Here is an 8,663-nt window from a genome sequence, read left to right as displayed (position 1 = left end):
GGAAAACCAGCCAAGCTGATCTTTCACACCCCCCCCAGAAAGCCTCAGTAGGAAATGGACCTCAGATGCTGAATCTCTGTCCGCAAAGAGCCTTGACGGGTTTTGAAAGAGTGTAAGACAGAAAAGAGGTCTGATTTCTCTCCAAGCTAGAAGGAATCGCTCATCATTTTTCAAAATATCCTTGAAATTTTAATTATTTTAAAACTATTCATATCGCTTTAAGAATTTTTAAAAATAAAACTTTTGGAGTATAAATTAATTTAATAGAACTCAGAACATAGAACTTCATTAAAATTAATTGAAATGCTAAGACAACTTGAGACTGAGGAAGGGTATTTTCCGAATAAATAAAAATAGCTTTGCTTATTCCTCCTGGTTTAAATCAATGAGGTCTCCATTAATGTGGAATGCCTGGCCTGTACAAGAATGGTGAAGCCATGCATAATATGCTAGGGAACTGAATATATCAATGCTCTGTTTCAGGATCGACATGAGCAGAGATTCCCTTCAAAATCTCTGGCCGCAGTGAACATGAAGGTTTTTTTCCCCCACCATTTATTTTGCCATACCGTGATAAAGGATGCCATGTGATGCAATCGTGACGTATAAACACAAATGGTGCACCATTTCATCGGATGCAAGACTCGCCAAGGCAAATAACGCCTTTGGAAGACTACACAAAAAGAGTCTGGAAAAACCACCAACTGAAAAACCTCACAAAGATCAGCGTATACAGAGCCGTTGTCATACCCACACTCCTGTTCGGCTCCGAATCATGGGTCCTCTACCGGCATCACCTACGGCTCCTAGAACGCTTCCACCAGCGTTGTCTCCGCTCCATCCTCAACATTCATTGGAGCGACTTCATCCCTAACATCGAAGTACTCGAGATGGCAGAGGCCAACAGCATCGAATCCACGCTGCTGAAGATCCAACTGCGCTTGGTAGGTCACATCTCCAGAATGGAGGACCATCACCTTCCCAAGATCGTGTTATATGGTGAGCTCTCCACTGGCCACCATGACAGAGGTGGACCAAAGAAGAGGTACAAGGACTGCCCAAAGAAATCTCTTGGTGCCTGCCCCATTGACCACCACCAGTGGGCTGATATCGCCTCCAACTGTGCAACTTGGCGCCTCACAGTTCGGCGGGCAGCAACCTCCTTTGAAGAAGACCGCAGAGCCCACCTCACTGACAAAAGACAAAGGAGGAAAAACCCAACACCCAACCCCAACCAACCAATTTTCCCTTGCAACCGCTGCAACCTTGTCTGCCTGTCCCGCATCAGACTTGTCAGCCACAAACGAGCCTGCAGCTGACGGGGACATTACCCCTCCATAAATCTTCGTCCACGAAGCCAAGCCAAAGAGATAAACACCAATACCCTTCAACTTGCCAATACTTTGGTCTCAAACAGTTGGCCATTTACCTTGTATGAATCAGTAATGATACTGCTTACAAATGATAAGATCCTCTTTATTAGAGGTAACTTGCAGTCATCAATGATCCCATTGATAATTCTTTGTGATGTGAAAGGAAACTGGAACACCCAGTGATAAATGGTCATGGGGAGAATGTGTAAACTCCACAGAGACAGCATCTGAGAAACCTGGGTCCCTGGAATTGTGAGGAGCAATGTTGGTGCTGCTCCACTATCCAACACCAGATGGCACTGGAGTGCAAATAATGTTGAAGTTAACCACTTTTCTCCACCTTGCCTTCCTTTTTTCCTTATTCTGATCTCCGAGCCAAGGGGTAATGATGGTGGCTGCATCCATCCAAATTATGGCGAGGATTACATTATTAATTTTGCATGGTTAAGTATGCACTGAGCCATGCATTAAACTATTTGGGAATGATAGATATATTTGTGCAGTTGTGAAAGGATAACAGAACATAATATCTGTCTCAATGTGTAGTTACATCACATCCTGTGCCCATTATAAATTTGCTGCCTGGCTCTCATCCGATCTTTCCAGGAGGACCTGGAAAATTTAATTCTTTGTTAACTTCTCTTTCATTCAAAATGTTGCCACAAATGCAAGGACAAACAGAACTTGAAATATATTCTGAATCAATTGCCCATAAATGTTAAAACAAATTGATATTTTATGAAGAAATGGAATCTTATGGGCATTGAGGACAAATAGATCTTGTGTTATAATTGTTTCCAAGGACATAAGTAATTGAACAGTTCATCTGCTACAGCATTCAATAAGATTCTGGCCAAATTAAGTTCAGTTTCAAAATATTTGTTGACCTCAGCCTTGTAGGTAAAGGCAGGTCATCTTGACTCTTATAAACTAAAGAACTTGAAAGATTGACAAATATCTGTGTGAAGTTCTTCCCTTCCTCAGTTCTAAATGGTCCTTAACTTGAAATCATGCCACCTGGCTCCATGACACACAAACCTTCATCATATATCAGTTGTACTCTATCTAACAAAGGACGTATTGGACATTTTGCCACTGAACACTTCATACAATATCTTCTTGCACAATTGCTTCACCTACTCGAAGCCATTTGTAAATTCACTTCCTATGTGTAAATATTTCCATTCCTGTCAACATAAATTTTGAGGTTTCATATTAAACTGAGGTTTATTAATTCCCTCTAAGGTATACAAATAAAGGAGTTAATGATGGTACCAGTTTATCAGCAAAGCTCAGCCCCAGAATCTGTGTTAAACAAGAAAAAAAATCTGCAGATACTGGGTTAAGTGCTGGAGAAACTCAGTAGGTCATGCAGCATCCGTAAGAAGTAAAAGTTAATTCTACAATTTTCAATTCCATTTGTGCTCTTCAGATAATGAATAAATGAATGCCAGCCTGGAGATAACTGCAAGAAACATTCATGAAATAAATGTCCGAGGATATGATTCTCCCTAACAACGAAGGTGTCTGCTCAGAACTGAAGAGAAACATAAGTATTGCCATTACCAAGTCCCCCATCATCACCTTGCATCGGAAATATCAATTGTTATTTGAAATTTATTATTTATTTTGGACTAACAATTTGGAGTTCGTGTGAATGGGAGTCATCATTGAGGAACTCTGGTGGAAACGGGACAGATCTAAAGTTTTTCCAGGCCGATCATTGCTCAGGATTATTCGAAACACCTCAAACGGTACAATACTGATCAATATGGTACTTCAGAATCTATAACTTGAGCCTTGGACTTGTCATAAGTTTTATTTGAAATTGATAAGCATATATATATTTCACTGTCATGGTCTCCTATATGGTTACATGTGATAAATAATTGAGTGATTGATTGATCCACAGAAATATTACCGTACAATGGGGGATAGAAACTTATTTCACGTGGAAGAGGTACCCGCCTTGATCTTCAGCCTTTCTGTAGGTGGGCAAGTTATCCAAAACTCAAGCATCATGCATGCAGACAGGCCAACCCACATGCACATCTGTGAAGCTGGAACAACAAAAGGACTGTGTATAGATCAACATAGGAAACATATTCATTGTTAAAGACAAATAATTGTAACTTAGGCCATAATGCTTAACAGCAGTTGTGGTCAACAACAGCTTGAAGAACAATGGAGTGCAACTGTAGGAGGCTGGTGCATCTTCATGGGGAGTGACGATGGGAATATGTGCACCATCGATGGCACCAGCACACATTAGATACCTCCGTTCTGAAAATGCGTCCATTGTTTCCTGAAGACGTGCACCACTCAGCAGGTCAACAGAAGGTTTATAAAGGGCCCTCTTCAATGCTTCAACAACTTGGAGTACCAACGCACACACACAGAGCCAACACCAACATCAAAAATACAACTGATGGATCGATATTCATATGGGGTAATGTACCAATACAAAGCAACAGCAAGTCTAAACTGAGGTTCCAGAGGCTGTTGCCGGTTTGTTGTCCTGCGCCTCAACGAGTTCCGATACAAAGCCAAAAGTGACCCGACACATATGGAAATGACTCTGTCACTCATTTTCATCAAATTGTTGAGGACATTGGGCCTATATGGTCTCTCTCTCTTCCACATTATTCTATCTGAGACCAGTGCAAATTGACTCACGAATGAAATGTCTCCACCTACAGTATTTACGGACCGTGTGCCTTTCTGCCTCAAACAGCTCCTTGCTTCTCTTTAATTTCTCCTTCAGCATGTTTCTGATCATACAAACATGTGGCTTGCACCAATCCACCATTCTACTCATCAAAAAAATCGTGTACAATGCGCAGCAAATTTGCTTTCATTTGAAGAGTGGCATAAATGTTCACGACTCTAGCATAAGCATATCAAGTTCAACTGCCATTATTGTGTAGAAAGCATTGTCCATCGCATATGTAATACATGACATTAGACGCCGACACTGTTGTGCTACACGTCACGCCTCTTTTGGTCCTGGAATACCGGCTTGTTGTGTAAAATGACACACTGACCCGGCATTATGCTGGCTTTGCTTGGTTCAGTGTAAACGACCAAAGCCGGATGAATGATGGGCTTTTTTTATGGTAGCATTACAGGATTTCTGTATAAAAAGCCCTATAGAGTCATACAGCGTGGAAACAGGCACTTCGGCTCAACTTGCCTGTGCTGATAAAAATATCCGATTCTAAGATTATAACAGGATCATTTGAAGGTGGCTGAGAAATGACAAATGGAATCGAACTCTGATAAATTGAGGTTTTGCCCTGTGATACATCCAACTGGGGAATGACTTGAACCACAAGTGGTAAGGCCCAGAAGATTGTTGTAGAAAAAAGGAAGACCCAGAAGTAGAGGAGAATTCTTCCATTAAAGATGTGACTCATGGTGTTCAAAAAGGCAGTTGTCATGCTTGCCTTCATCGTGTACAAAAGTTGGGACATTGTGACACAGCTGTGCAAGTTGATGAGATCATATTGGGAGTACTGCATGCAGTTCTGGTCATCCAGCTATAGGAAGGTTATCAATAAGCTGGAAAAGGTACAAAAGAAATTCACCAGGATGTTGCCGAGACAATTCTGGAGCTAGAGGGTAGAGGTTTAGGTGAGAGGGGAGAGATTGGAGAGGACATGAAGAACAGTGCTTTCACTCAGAGGCAGATCCTTACCCAGAGCTGCTAAAGGAAGCCATTGAAGTGGGTCTAATTAAGATGGTCAAAAGGTGTTTGGATAGACTTATGAATAGGAAGGATTTAGAAGAATACAGACCAAATACAGGTAAATAGGATTAGCCTGAATGCCAACTTGGTTAGCATGGACAAATTGAGCTGAAGGGCCATTTCTGTGCTTTAGAGCTCAACAACTTTAAGAGAAGAAACTTAACTAACTTTTTTGTACTTTAGAGTTTTCCATATAACATCAGAACAAACCTTTTCCTTCATGAGTTATATCCATTCAGAGGTCCAGTCAGAAAATGGATACATTCCTCCTGTGCTCCTACCCCTGCCCCTTCCTCCCCCACTTCTCTACTTCCCCCATCCCCACCTTTTATTCAGGTACCTGCCTGCTTTTTTCCCCTACCTTGACGAAGGGCTCAGGCCCACTACACTGATAACCCTTTACTTACTATAAATGCTGTATGACCTATGGAATATCTCATGCATTTTTTGCCTATTCCACGACATAACCATAGAGCTCCTCCTAAGGCTACAGTTAAGCAAAGGATTTTGTCCTCATGTTGCAGAAAGCCACAATGCAGCTCATGCGCACTTGAAATGTTTGCTGAACTCTTGGATGATCAAAGAATTTTGTCTGTTAAGAAGAAAACCTGCAGATCCTGTGGTCTCGCACAGTAGACAAAACTGATGGAGAAACTCAGCAGGTCACAGGGCATCCTTAAGAAATAAAAGCAGTCAAGACGTAAGGCCTAAGCTCTTCATTAGGAGTGTTGAAAATCAGACAGATGCCACAATTAAAAAGGTGGGCTGAGGGGTGGGGGGGGGGTGGGAAAGAGGAGGGAGGGTGGGGGGGGGAGGGGGAGCACACGCTCATTGGTCAGAGGTAATTGGTAGGCGGGTCGAAGAGAAAAAGATGGTGATGGTAGAGAGGGCATGAGCTAAGAAAGATGGCCATATTCTGCTCTCATCTTATCCTCTCGCTGCCATTTAATTTTTTATGGATTCTCATTTGATCAACAGAATCTAATACGTGATTCTCAACAGTAAACACTTCAGTGCTCAGCAGAGAATCATTTTAAAAATTTTGAATGGTAATCTTCTCTTTAAATTAAAGAGTTCTAAAAAAAACAGATTGGACTTGAAATATTCAGCAGAACTGAGTTAGTGTTTTAGGTGAAGAAGTTCAATTAAAATTGGGGAAAATTATAACATTAGCAAACAATTAAAGTCGGAACGTGAGTTTTGCAGTGGCAGAGACTGATGTTGAATATCATATTTTTGTGTGTGTAAAGTGGATTGTTTGTTGTTTACACTGATGTGTGTTTAAATCAAAAGATTCTTTAAGCTCCAAGCTTGAGCATTTGATTTTGGCTGTGTCCTAATGGTGACACCTTATTGGCCAAAGTGTTAAATCCAGGTACTCTCTGAGATATCTGGCATTGCTTGTAGAAAAGTCAGCCATTGCCCAATTCCTTTTACTGGTTCTATGAACTTAATGAATGAAGAAGGGTTTATGCATTTGCCAAAATACATGACAAAGCAGCAGAAAATGGTGCCTTGCCATTGAATACCATTCGAGCTCATCTAATTCCAGACAGGCCCCCGTGATATTTGTCATCAATGAACAGTTTCAATGTTACAATCATGAAATACAGTAAGGTACCGTGGTCAAAGAATTGTGTGGCTAATCTGAAAATCATTCAAAGTTCAAATATCTCATAGTTGAGGTTTATTGTCAGAGTACCCATTGTATAACACATACAACCCAGAGATTCCTGTTAACTGCAAATAAATCCTGTTCATTTTACAATCACAAGGTGATGGAGGGAGAATAAAAATTAGTGTAAATGGGTGTTTGATGGTCAGCAAGGCCTTGTGGGGCATATGGACTGTTTCTGTGCTCTAAAAAGTGAGCGGCAGAGCTGTGACAATATCTAAATACTAGCCTTTCCCTGCAGCCAGTGGTCTTCTTCTTAGTTTGACAGTTTGTCCAGAAAGAGGAGTCAGACCAGACTGAACTAAATTGGCAGAAGCGAGACCTATAAACGACTGTTCGCAGGGTTATGGGTCTGCGGGAGGAGTGGTATGAATCTGGGACGTGAATGCATTGGTAAAAATGGAAGAACAATGGAAAAGTCAATTAATCGAGTTTTTCTTTCTTACTCTGAGTCCAACCTGTGATGTGGCCACCGTGTGGAAGGGGGACAGCTCCTGATGTGTCTAAGAGCACAGGATGTGTATAACAGAGTAAGAACAGACTGAGGTAGCATCTCAGAGGAGTTCAGAAGTACAGATTCCGGATATACGCTTTGCTGATAACCTGGTGCCATTGTTAACAACTTTCTTTTGAAACCTGAGTGGGACAGAACAAAACTCAGCTTAACATGAAGCTGATAAGATGCATGTTGACAAGAATGCAGCATTTACACTTGGGAAGTGAGTGTGTTCGCTGGAAATAAAATTTCTGTAGCAAAATGACTCTCAGTTCAATGAATGTGAGACTCTGAACTGCTTGTTAAACAAACAAGTCCTTCAATGTGTGAGAGAAAGCTCACAGCCATGAGTGTGCATGGGTCAAGAGTCGTTGTCATGCATGGAGTGATTATATTGCAGACACTTTTCCTGTGCTTTAAGCAGCAGGTGGAAAAAAAAGGAGAATGAAATAGAAGCACAAAAATGCTGGAGGAACTCAGTAGGTCATGCAATGTCCATCGAAGTTAAAGATATATAACCAGCATTTTGGGCCTGAGTCCTTATTCAAGGTATGAGATGATTACGCATGAAATATTAGCACAAGGTGAGATGATAATTGAAAATCAGAGACGAGAATAAAAATTATTGATTGAACCTAAAATTAATGACCCAGGCCTCCTTCCTTTGTGTGCATCATGAGCTGATGCTGACAAGGCTAAGAGAAACGAGAAATGAAAATCTGAACCTCAAAGATAGCTGGCTTTGTTCACCTGTAGCATGGCAACAATCTCATTAAAAGTGCAGGCTGGTAACATTTGCCATGCAGTAACTCAATTAAAGATCCAGCTCCATGGATAAATGTAGAGAAGCAGTCGTCGGGTGCTCGTGGGGTATTGAGGGAAGTCCTCATACTGTCCCTGTGATACATTAATGGTCTCCTCTGAGACAATACATCCCCAATCAGGACCGGATCCAGTTTTTTCCAGGGATTATTGTTTCCCATGATCAAAAAGCACCAGTTGGGGAACCAGATCCAGTAAAACCCTTGCACTGCCTCCTGCTCAGTACTATCTACCCTTGAGATTACACTAGTAACCCACGATTGCACTACACAGCAGAAGTGACGTGATCTCATTCCTTGGATTAAATTACAATACACAAAAGAAATCTGCCTGGTCAGTTCACAAGCAAGATGGATCTTGAAATATAGATCATTACACCACAGTACAGGCCCTTTGGCCCATGAGGTTATGCCAATCTATAAATACCTACGCCATAAAAAGAAATCCTCCCTACATCATAACCCTCTATTTTTCTTTCATCCATGTCTCTTAACTATCCCTATTGTTCTAGCCTCCACTACTAACCACGACAATGTATTCCAGGCACCC

General features: G+C 41.3%; 1 long non-coding RNA gene across 1 annotated transcript; it reads left to right on the top strand.

The window, feature by feature from the left end:
- Positions 1-4,347: 4,347 nt before the first annotated feature.
- On the top strand, positions 4,348-7,882 carry LOC138741939 (uncharacterized). Its single transcript, XR_011343906.1, has 3 exons — positions 4,348-5,179; positions 5,646-5,881; positions 7,249-7,882. It is a non-coding gene; the product is annotated as an uncharacterized lncRNA (long non-coding RNA).
- Positions 7,883-8,663: the final 781 nt, after the last annotated feature.

This window comes from Narcine bancroftii, chromosome 8, assembly GCF_036971445.1.
Source record: "Narcine bancroftii isolate sNarBan1 chromosome 8, sNarBan1.hap1, whole genome shotgun sequence".
NCBI lineage: Eukaryota > Metazoa > Chordata > Chondrichthyes > Torpediniformes > Narcinidae > Narcine > Narcine bancroftii.
This window is presented reverse-complemented; position numbering and strand designations above follow the sequence as displayed.